At 36.4% G+C, this 12,407-nt stretch overlaps 1 protein-coding gene across 19 annotated transcripts in view; it reads left to right on the top strand.

Moving 5' to 3' along the window:
- Positions 1 to 12,407, top strand: part of Bili (FERM domain-containing protein 8 Bili) — a 1,367,054-nt gene that overhangs the window by 1,185,134 nt on the left and 169,513 nt on the right. The gene's annotated exons all lie outside the window — the stretch shown is intronic.

Genomic DNA, 12,407 nt, shown 5'->3' on the forward strand with positions numbered 1-12,407 from the left:
ATCCCTTTAGCAGATCCTCGATTCTATGAGAGATCGAACATACACTCGGTTTCAAGTCAATAGCTCATTTCAAATTGCTTTTTGTTACTTAATTTTAGTCGGTATCCGTGAAATAACCTCGGGAATGTTTATATATCTTGGTTTGTAATTTTATGAAGTATCTTTCAACAAAAAGTTTGGCTTCGATAAGGTACCTATATATATATTTTTTAATTTGCTTTTAAAAAGCCCAACATTTGTACTGTTTGAAGTGTTTCATCGGAATAGCACATTCTTTAATAACTTGAGTACAAATGCAAATTTTTAATGCTACTGTTACGATTATTTAAAATTGGAATAAATAAAAGCTATTTCAAGTTTAAAACGCTAAAACTGGTCGAACTATGACTTTAATACCGGGCTTTATTTGTCTATAATACGTTAAAAAATTGGCATAAATTGGCAGTTTCTTCTCAGTTTTATAAAAAAACTAAAGAAAAACGAAGGAATGGTGCAAAATAAACTTAAAAGTCAACTCCTATTCCATAATACGAGTCAATGTTGGCATTAAGATAAGTTAATCACTAAAATATCAGGTACTCTGGGTCTGAGCCAACATACTATAAAGATAAAACGAAATCTTTCCTATACTCAGAAAGAAAATAGGTTGAATTTCTGCGGCAGGTATAATCAATCAATAATCATTATTTGCAGGTTCTCGATGGAAGAAACTTTCACTTATTGGATCTGCTGGAAGAGAAGAACTTAATAGATCGAAAAGTACAAAATATTTCGGTACAAAATTTATGGTTATCTCCAGTTTATGTATGTGTCAAAAATCTAACCTGTTTTCTTTCTGTGAATGGGAAGGGTATCGTTTTTTCTTTATAGAATGTTGAATAAGCAACTTTCACGTTTTTGCGACGTGGAGGACCTTCAAAAGAAGACCTTTCTCTCTCCATCCGATCAATTTTGCGAAGATTTATTTAAATCAATAACAGTTAGAGGTGAAGATGGTCGGTACATTGTCCGTCTTCCTTTTAAGGAACATATTCAAGAAATTGGTCAATCAAGATCTAGTGCCATGGCTCAGTTTTTTAGAAATGAAACCCGTTTGCTCAGAACTCCTGAATTTAAAACTGAGTACTACAATGTTCTCGACGAATACATATCTCTAGGCCATATGTCGGTAATTAGGCCACCAAAAGATGAGCTTTCGAGTTGTTATTATCTGCCTCACCACGCTGTGGTAAACCCCGATAACACAACAACAAAAGTCCGTGTGGTGTTCAACGCATCGGCTCCTTCCTCCAGTGGGCTAAGTCTAAACGACGTCCTGCACACTGGCCCCACATTGCAAAATGATCTTGTGGTCTTGATCCTTAGATGGAGATTTTTCCGTTATTGGTCAATTCCATTCCAGCGTCTTCTTTATCGAAGGAATCCAAATAAAAAGATACATGATGTCCATGCGGACAATCCCGCAATTGGCAGACGATGTTGAATCCCGATATTTTACGAAGCACAATGTATGTAGATGATGCCCTTGTTGGAGCTCATCATATTTCCGACGCAGCTGAAGCAAGAAATTTGTTAACCAGAGCATTAAGTTCAGCTTGATTCTCTATGACGAAGTGGACTTCCAATACTAGAGAGATTCTTGCGGATATTCCAACCAATCATCTGCTAAATGACGACTTCCTTGAGTTCGATTCCAAAAGCACAGCTAAACCCCCAGAGTGTGAGGTTCAGTTTCATGGTTTCAGTGATGCCTCCGAAAATACCTATGCGAATAAATGATAATGTATATTCCCAATTAGTTTGTTGTGCACTCCAAGGTTAGAACTCTGTGGTGCGTCGTTGCTAGCTGAAATTATAGATCACTTCGTTCGTCAATTCCGAGCTGGACAGATTCAACGATCGTTTTGTCATGGCTGGCAAACCCACCTTGTGTTTGGTCAACATTTGTAGAAAATAGGATTTCCACAATCATACAGGTTCTGAATCCATCCCAGTGGTATCATGTACGTTCTGAATATAATCCTGCCGACTTGGCAAGTCGTGACTTAATGGAAGACACGTTATGGTGGAATGGACCTGAATGGCTATAGAACTCCGAAGAAAATTAGCCAAGGTTACCAAATGCTAAGAACTTGAAAAAAGGGTTGTCAAAGTACATTTCTCCTACATTGACGACATATTAGACAACTTTTCCTCTCTTCCAAGAGCAATTCGTGTGATCGCTTATTTTTATTGTTTCTTCCGTCACACATCAAAAATATAGAACCAATCCAAAGCCTGACTCCAAAACCATATCTTCGTCCGAAGTGCGTGACATCCATGCAAAATTCATTTCAATGACTCAGAAGGCCTACTTTTCACAAGAATACATGGCCTTGTCAACCAAAAGGGAGTTGAAGTCGCCCAGTTCAATTCTAAGCCTTAATCCATTCCTCGATACAAATGGCGTCATGAGAATCAGTGGGCGACTTATGTCATCTCGTGTACTTTTGTATGATGAGAGACATTCTATCCTTCTCCCATGTAATTGCCAGTACTCTCGCTTGTTAGTAAATTTTGTTCACCAAATATCCCTGCATGGTGGGAACCAATTAATTCTTAGACTTGTACGAACTCAGTATTGGGTTATACGAATAAAGAACCTCATCAAAACGGCCATAAACAAATGTAAACCATGCATTATATAGAAACACAAGTGTCAGAAACAAATCATCATCTGCCTTACCGCCGGAACGAACCGAGCTTTCTAGATACAGGCTTAGATTTCACAGGGTCATTCGACATGAGAAGTTACTCCGGAAGATCATACAAGATAACAAAATGTTATGTATGTATATTTATATTTTTTTTTTCATTTCTATTCTTTATTTATTGAATCTTTCATAAAATAAAATGAAAATAACAATAAGTATTCAAATCTTTTCCTAACATAAATTTCTTATGGGGTTATGCCAATGCATATTCCTCACTTGTGTTTTTCGCATTTATGTTTATTTGCAATTTTTATTTTTTCACTCTCCCAACGTTACGTGGAGTGTATCTCTTCTTCTTATTCGATGGTGTCCTTCGAAGTTTAACAGTTGACGAGCCAGGGGATTTGGATGCACTATAAGTTTGGCTTTGTAAGAATTGCAGCATTTCTGTATTTCTTCTTCTATTTGTAGCACATTAAGATCTTTGTGTATATTTGCATTTCGCATATACCAAGGAGCACGCGAAATTGATCGTAGTATAATAGATTGTCTTCTTTGCAGTTTATTTATATTTGAAGCACTTGCTGTTCCCCAAAGTTGGATTCCGTATGCCCATATAGGCTTTATTATGGCTTTATATACCAAAACTTTATACGACAAGTTCAAATTAGATCTTTGTCCAATTAACCACTGCATTTGGTTGTACTTTAGTTTAATTTGAGTTAATTTAGAGTCTATATGTTGTTTCCATGTTAGCCTACGATCCAGATGAATTCCTAGGTACTTCACTTGTTCGTATTGTGGTATTTGCGTATTGAATATATTTATAGTAGGACATGACTGTTGCCTTAACGTGAATGTTACATGGCTACATTTGTTTGCATTTACAGAAATTCTCCATTTGCTTAACCAATCTTCCAACAATTTAATGTAAGATTGTAGGTTATTCGATGCCTCTATGGGATCTTCGTGTAGGCTGACGAAAGCAGTATCGTCCGCAAAGGTGGAAGTATGTATGTCAGAACTAGTTGGCATATCACAAGTAAATATTACATAAAGGAGGGGGCCCAGAATGCTTCCTTGAGGAACGCCGGAGTTGAAAATTTTAGAGTTGAAAATATGCCGTCTTTCTTTACTTCGAAGGTTCGGTCAGATAAGTAGCTTCTAAAAAGTTTGTGGGTATTGGTTGGTAGTAATTCGCATATTTTATGCATGAGCCCTTTGTGCCACACCTTATCGAAGGCTTGTGAAATGTCTATAAATAGAGCTGAGCAATACTGTTTTTTCTCGTAGGCTTCTCGGATATATGTAACTATTCGATGTACTTGTTCAATGGTACTATGTTGTTTGCGAAATCCGAATTGGTGATTTGGAATAATATTTGTTGCATTGATAAACGGTGTTATTTTTCTAACAATATTGATTCAAATAGCTTAGATAGGATCGAAAGGAGACTAATTGGTCGATATGATTTTACATTTGTTGGGTCTTTGCCCGGCTTCTGAATCATTACAATTTGTGATTTTTTCCAAAATAACGGGAAGTAACCAATCCGAAATATGCTATTAAATATAAATAATAAAGCTCTCAAGGCTGATAGTGGCAATTCCTTTAACATTTTTGCTGTTATGTTATCACTCCAGGGTTTTTTTTGGGCTTTAGAGATTTTACAGATGATTCAATGTCTTTAAGTGTGATGCGAATTGGATGTTGAATTAGGTCTTCAATCACAGGCTCAGGCGTCAAAGATGTACCTTGGTTTGGGGTGAACACCGTTTCCAAATACGTTGCAAAGGTATTTAATTTTTCTTGAGAATTTTTCGCCCAATTTCCATTTGGTAGTCGTATAGGCTATTCTCTTGGCGTAGGACCGTTCATGTTTCTTGTTGCTTTCCACAAACTGTAATCCGATCTTTCAAGTGGATCCAGATTTTCTAAATATTGTGCTAGATTTCGTTCTTCCAACTGTTTTAGCGCAATTGACAGTCTTCGTTCGCATATTCTAAGATTACTTTTAGAAGCAGGAGATCGAAACCTTTGCCATTCTCTTCGCGCATTTCGTTTTTCTGTTATGAGTAACTGTATGTCTCTAGGATGACTATTTGCGATTCTTACGTAATTCTTTTGTTTAGGTGTTGCAGCTTTGACGGCATCATTAACAATTTGAGAAAACATTTCAATCGCGGAATTTATTTCATTTTCGGACTTTAACCGTATACTTTGCGGCATGTGTGCACTAACATATTTCTTGTACTTCATCCAGTTTGTATATTTTTGGGAGAGAGTATCTGTCATGTTGTGCTGTATTGCTTCGTATAGGGACAAAATGGATGGGGAGTGGTCCGACGATAGGTCAAAGGATGAAAGTATAGTTATGTGTTCCCGTTTTATGTTCTTCAGAACAGCAAAATCTATCAGATCGGGTATTTTGTTTAAGTCAGAGGGCCAATATGTTGGTTCTCCACCTGAAATAACGTCTAGTTTCGTAGACGATGTTGCGTTTAACAACTGCCGTCCCTTGGGAGTGATGAGTCTGGAGCCCCAAAATGTATGTTTGGCATTATAGTCTCCCGCTACCAAAAATCTGTTACCAAGCGTTGAAAAGAACTCTATGAATTGATCCTTGTTAATGTTATATCTCGGAGGACAATATATCGCCGAAATTACTAGATCTGTTCCTGCAATTGAAATTGATGTTGCTTGGATATGATCAGTTCGATATTCTGGTAATGGATAGTGTTTTGTTTTGTTGCGTATAATTACCGCAGAACCGCCGCAGGCCCTTCCACTCGGGTGATTTGTAGCAGTTTTTAGTTCCGAAATGTGTTTCGGATACAAGTAAGATGTCGATGTTATGGGTATGAAGGAAATTGTTGACTTCATGTTTATGTTGGCTTAAGCCGTTTGCGTTCCAATAGCATATTTTTATTGGAGTCATTTTTGGTTTAACAAAAATTGCATTAAGATGCTTTGATTTCGCATGAGTTCTTGCATCATGCTTTGGAAGTTCGTCATGAAAGTATTCATTGTCTCCATCAGCTGGTTAATAGTATTCTCGATTGAGGATTTTGGAGGAATAGTTTCAGTATTTCGTGTAGCATTTGCATATGACACATTTGGCAGAATAGGAATGTTACTGGATGAAGAAGGGATGTTTCTATTCGTGCTGGGGGCGGGGTTAATTGTTGGATGTGTAGTGCGATTTTTTCCGGGAATGTTCGGTTTATTCTTTGCCATTTTGGTGTTCATTATGTACTTAAAAACTGGGCAGCCTCGGTAATTTCCAGTATGATTTTCGCCACAGTTGCTACATTTTTTAAATTTAGGTTCAGTTTTAGGGAGGGGACAGAAGGCGGATTTGTGTACGTCTCCACATATAACACATACTGAAGGCAGCCTGCAATAAGTCTTTGTGTGTCCAAATTCTTGGCAGTTTGTACACTGTGGGGGGTATTTGCGCTTTAGTGGCTCTTCCACAGTTACTTTTCGACCACATAGATATCTTATGTTGTAAATGGGGTGTACTTCCCCCTTCTTTTTTATAATAGAAGATTCGTATGTTAGTTCTACTTTAAACATTGGTTGCGGAGTTTTATTCTTATTAAAAATATTAGTAATCGCCTTGGTTTCATAGCCTTCTGTTTGCAAAGCGCTTCTTATGTCGTCGGTAGGAACTGAACTGTTAATACCTTTTATTACGACAACAAGACCTTTTGAACTTTTCAGTTGATAAGTGTAATAACTTTTGTTTTCAGAGTCTAAATAGACCGTTAATTTTTTGTTAGATTCCTCAGTGTGAGTGTGTATTTTTGTCTCACATAAGTTTCCCCTTCGTAACGAAACGACATATAAATTATCCTTGCCCAGGACCTGAAACAATTTATTTACCACGTCATTGGTGGCTTGTTCACGCAGATATATTGGTGGAGGTTTTTGATTTTTTACGCTTTCCACTTTCCCGTCAGGTTCCTCAGTTGTACTTAGTATACTGAAGCGGTTTTGACTTTGTCCATCGATATTTTTGGATATTTTCGGATTTGGTACATTTTTTGGGGATCTAGCACTAGCTTTACGCTTTGTCACTAGGATGTATCTATCCATTCCTGTTTGAACTTTTTTCCCCTCTTCGGGTGTTGCAATATTTGGTGCAAAAGAAGTTTTGTCCCTTAGTGTAGCCACATCACCTGTTTGTTTAGATGATGTTTGCTTACAGCTGTTTGCTAACAACTGCGGAGACATTGATTTCGAACGGCTTGGGGGTTTTGCTGTGAGGTAGTTACTGTCATCACGCTTTGATGTTTTGTTCTCACGTTCCTCAGTCGTCATAAATACGTAGAGGTGTTTGCCATTTGAGCTCAATCTTCTCTCAGTGAAGGGAGAGACTGACATGGCGCTTTCTCACCAATACTTATGAAATGAGCAACTATGTTTATTTCTGATTTTTTTGTTTGGTTTTAAATAATATGATTTTTGTTTTGTTACACAGTTTTCGTTCTTCTTTATAAAAAGAAAGAACAGTAGTTTCATATAATAAAAGTGTCCACAATGCACTTGGTGGTTTATTTTTGCCGATTATACCGTAGTTTTGTTGGAATTTAGCTACGAGTTTGGAGGAATATAGAAACGCGTCCGCACTCGAGAGAACAAAAGTGAAAGTTGTTGATATGCTTCTCGACAAAGGCGATCCACCTAGAAGCAACTTCGGACTTGTCCGCCACTACTTTCCTGGCTGCCTTTAGTTGTTTTGTCTCCAGAAGAGCATGTCCATTGCATCTTCACTCCGACAACTGCACAAACTTCGTCGCTGCGTCCAAAATACTTGCCAAAGATTTTCTCCGAACCTCGCAAGAAGCTATCCAATCCAATTACGCACATAAAGGTACACAATGGCACTTTATTTCACCCGGGGCTCCACACATTGGCGGACTATGGGAAGCCGAAGTGAAAAGTTTTAAGTCCCATTTCCGTAAGATAGCCTTCCATTGTAAACATATCTACGAAGAATTCCAGAAATTGCGCTCAAGAATAGAAGCGTCCTCTATCTCCCATTTCTCAGGAGCCACCTGACCTTTCCGCACTAACGCCAGGGCATTTCCTTATCGGAACCCCTTTGCCTGCGCCAATAGATCCAAACATTTAAGAGTCCTCTATATCTCTGATCAATAGATGGCAGCGACTGAAGGTAATCCATAATAACTTTTGCAACCGTTGGAAAAAAGAATACCTCAAGAAATTACATAAACCTTATAAATGGAAAAGCTCTAGCGATGACTTGAAAGAAAATATGATGGTTGTGGTAAGAGATAAAAATCGACTACCCAATCTATGGCATCTGGGAAGAATCTCTAAAGTTCATTCTGGATCTGAGCACCGTGTCCCTGTAGTTGAAATAGCGACTCAGAGGGGTACAATAATGAGACCCATTACTAAACTGGTTGTTCTGCCAACTGACACATAGTTCACATTCACAAACTTATACAACCATATCCCTAACTACGAACTTGTCAATGACCTTGTAACTCCTTTCTACCTTAGCTGCGATGCGTACCGATGAAACCAAAAAGCGATCCCAATCCAATAAACATGGCTATGAGTGTCGAATATGTAGGCGTACTAACCCATTAAGAAAATACAAGGAATTCTTGGATATGAATGCGACTAAGCGACTCCAAACAGTAAACATGTACGGGTATTGTCCAAACTGTCGGGCGCACACACACCCAGAACACGTGTTTTACGACGACCGGATGCAAATATTGTCGAAACCCCCACCATACTTTGCTACATATCAACTCCAAAATTAAGAGCCGAGATCGGCGACCTTCTGCGATGATAGTACTTCGGAGGAACCAGAACACTACCAACAAATAAAGGACCAAACACGTCTTTGTCCTCAATTCTAAAACAAAACGTCGTCACACTTCTACCAACGGTAGTTGTCAACATAATTAGCCCCAGCGGCACTTCCAAACTAAGGTATATCTTAGACTCTGCATCCAAATTCAGCTGTATTGCCTCAAAAACCGTCAATAGCTTACGATTGACTACACTGTCTTTGAGGGACGAAACAATTTGTCCAATTACCATGTCCTCCGTCCCAGTATGCAAATAGAAACTACTCTTCGTGTAAATCGTAGGTTTTCTATTCACACTCCAGCAAAATCCTTACCACTATCTATCACCTCAAAATTCTATCACCTCAAAATTCAAAAATTTACTGCTACCAGACAACGGATTTTACAAATCTGGTACAGTCGTCATAATTATGGGTGTTGACTTATACTCTCGGTCTGGCCAACCAACTGCCCAAAATACAATTTTTGGTTGGACTATCAACGGTACATATCATAACTAAAATAAAGCTCGCACTCGTTTTATCTTTTCACCACTCAACTTTTAGAATACTAAACTGGGTTATACTGAATAATGTAAACCAATTCCAATTACTTTATAAATCTTAGATCTTAAGACATCCAAACATTTCGAATTAACTAAATGAACTCATAAAATAATAAAATGAATTTCTGTCACTTATTCTTACCAATATAACATATTTAAAAACAAGTACAATCGAATATGGAAACAATCTCTTGCAGACATACTGCAATGTTTATATTCAAATAAACACAAACCACAACAGTCATTACAATCCCACAAAAATCTCTAATAATTCCCAAATAATTACCTACTGTTTTAAAGTCTTTTAAAAGCTGTGTTCCTTTACTTACCTGAGGTTACCATTTTTACCATTTGTTACCATTTTTAACCTGCAGAGCGTTCTTAACCCCAAAAAGTGGCAAAACTGGCAGCAATTTTTAAGAGAGTGAGAGAGGAGAGAGAGAGCACATATGCCTTTCTCTTCTACCACAGCCAACCGACGAATTTCGACTTTTGTTTTACGATTATTTCACAATGAAGAAAAAATGGACGAAAACAGAAAAAAAGTCGAACGCTGACAAAACTAAACTTAAAACTGTGAAATAAAAGACGAAAATTAATTTTTTTACGTTTTTTTTTGACATTGCTACCAGATCTAACATTTTTCCGTTCCTTTACTTTTCTGGTAAAAATGTCCATGAGAGAGCAATTTTGAGCAATTTCGACACTTTTCTCTTTTACCACTTTTACCATTTTAAGTCACTAGCAAAGAAGAAAACAAACGTCATCTGAATTATTCATCGGCTCATGAAGTGTTCCTTTCCCCCGGACATTTGGCATCCATACACCACAACAAATATATTGATATTATTTTCAAATAAAAATTAGTTTTTCTATACAGTATTTCCCGGATATAAGCACTGTGGGAAATGCAAGCAAAGCAGTTCAAATAAGCGGGGGATTCATATATCGAAATCCCGTTTATAAGCACTATCGGTGCATATATAAAAATTCCCCATATACAAATTTTCATTAAAATTGCAATTTATTAGTTTTTAATCAATCAAAAAGAAACCATTTCATTTTTAAGAAAACATCTCACTTCTTTGTGTAGTATTAGGCTCAGATATCAATAGAAGTTTCGTATATTTAAAGAGAGAAGGTACGTAATTATTTTTATTCTTAAACAAGTAAAAAGCGTTAAGTTCGGCTGGGCCGAACCATAAAATAGTCTGAACTTATATAGAATAATTAGTTTTCTTGCTGTTACGAAAGCACCAATGTCCACAATTTTAGGAAGAGAAGTCTTTTTACCACTTAGAATCCCAAATACCTAATTTTAGCTAATTCGGTCAGCTAAAAGTTTGAAAATATCTGAAATCGGGCGGCAACTTTATTTGGGGCTATTCCAAAACATGGGCTTATGTACACAATTTTGGATAGATAAGTTTTTTCACCACTAGGAGCCATAAATACCAAATTATAGCTAATTCGGTCTGAAAATGTAGCTGAAAACGTCAAAATACATAAAATCGGATGGTACCGTTATATGCGGGCTATACCAAAATTCGAACAGCAAACAAAAGACTCATCTTTCCGAAATTTCAGCATTCAATCTCTATTTTTGTGGATGCTAGAGTGATTACCACAGAAAGAGGAATGGATATGCATAGATCGAACCCGAATTTTACCCTGATAAAGAATATTTATTGGTCTGTTCCAGAACTGCAAGAATTTACTAATTTTTACTATTTTTTCCGATAACATAAAGGAAAAAATGTTATCGTAGTAAGAAATAGTAGCTTCTTGCAGTTTCTGGAACAGAGCATATCACGAATATTGTCAAATATTTCATATTCCATTTCAGAAAAAAAGAATACATTTTTTTTTTGATATGTAGGTTAAGAAAAAAATTCCCAGTATGAATCTGGTCGCGAGCCAATTTTTGGTTGTTGCGGACAAAAGTTATGGCGCTTTTATTTCGCCTTTTAAGAAAGAAAATATTATAAAAACGCTAATTATTTCAATGAGCACAATTGTTATAAAAAAGTTCTCTCGAAGTGACTTCAGCTAGTAGATTGCATAATACCTGCAAAATGTTACACAGAATTCGCGGAATGTACATAAAATTGGTAAATTATTGAATATAAGTCAAATTTTTTCAAAATTAAGGCCCATTTAGTGGTCATAAAATTAACTAAAAATGTGTTGTGGATCAAAACTTCACGGCGAATCAAATGAGACTACAATCGTACATATTGGTGTTATAGTTTTGATGTTACAGCCAAAATAAGCACATATTTTGGCCAAAAAAGAATTTTTTTATTTGACAAAATATTTATTCACATGAATTATGTAGTAGAAAATATTGGAAAAATCTATAGAAATACTTCCTTCATTTTGCTTAAATCTCCCAATAAAATAGACGGATTTTGCTTTATTGACATTCATATTAAGGCTTTCTCATTAGGGAACGTAACTGGGTTGATGAGAATACATCTCAAAACTTCTGAAATGGAAACAGAGGTCAAATAACCCATTTTAATTTATATGAATTTTAAAATACGTGTAAATCGCGTAATTATCAAAATCATTTTGTCCGCATGTGATTTTCATGTACAGCAATACCATATCTTTTAATTTGTATACATTTTTCGAAATTTAATTTGGAGGCTAAGATGTAGCATCGGCTGCATCTAAGCACTAAAAAACCTATAAAATATCGCTAACTTGCGCAAAGTGCATACAATTTTTGTCCGATTTCAGTGTTCACCATGAAAATCTATATCGAAATATATCTATTTCAAGGCGATCAATCAAGAACCGTGGATGTAGCATCACACACTATTTTTTCGGATAAAATGAATGTAGCTCCCTTATCAGTGAAGTTTTCAAATCTCTATTTCCGCTAAAACGAAGATGCTGTACTAGTTTTTTCATTGCAGTGGAAACGAACCGTAGAAAACGTGACAAACTACGCGATACATATTTCCAAAAACAATTTTAGATGATTTTTCTACTTTGGAATTTCTTGTAACTCGCGTTTTAGTAGATGGATTTTCACGGGGAATGATTTATTAGATCAGGAACGTAAAAAACTAAAATGTGCAATCAAATACGAATAAATCGAATGACAATTGTTAAAATTAGGCCCGAAAAATACGATTTTTAGAAAAATGTTCGCACAAAATTTTCGCATATGGATGCAGATTTCTATGAATCTGTGCAGACTACATTCACAATATTCATATCAAATAACTCAGAATCGCAAGTACTACAATCCTATATATGGTTTTTTGAATAACCTGTTTGCGGAATGAAATTAGAAGAAAATTT

Source organism: Musca autumnalis, unplaced genomic scaffold (genome assembly GCF_047663935.1).
Source record: "Musca autumnalis isolate F117 unplaced genomic scaffold, ASM4766393v1 scaffold_1, whole genome shotgun sequence".
Classification (NCBI taxonomy): Eukaryota; Metazoa; Arthropoda; class Insecta; order Diptera; family Muscidae; genus Musca; species Musca autumnalis.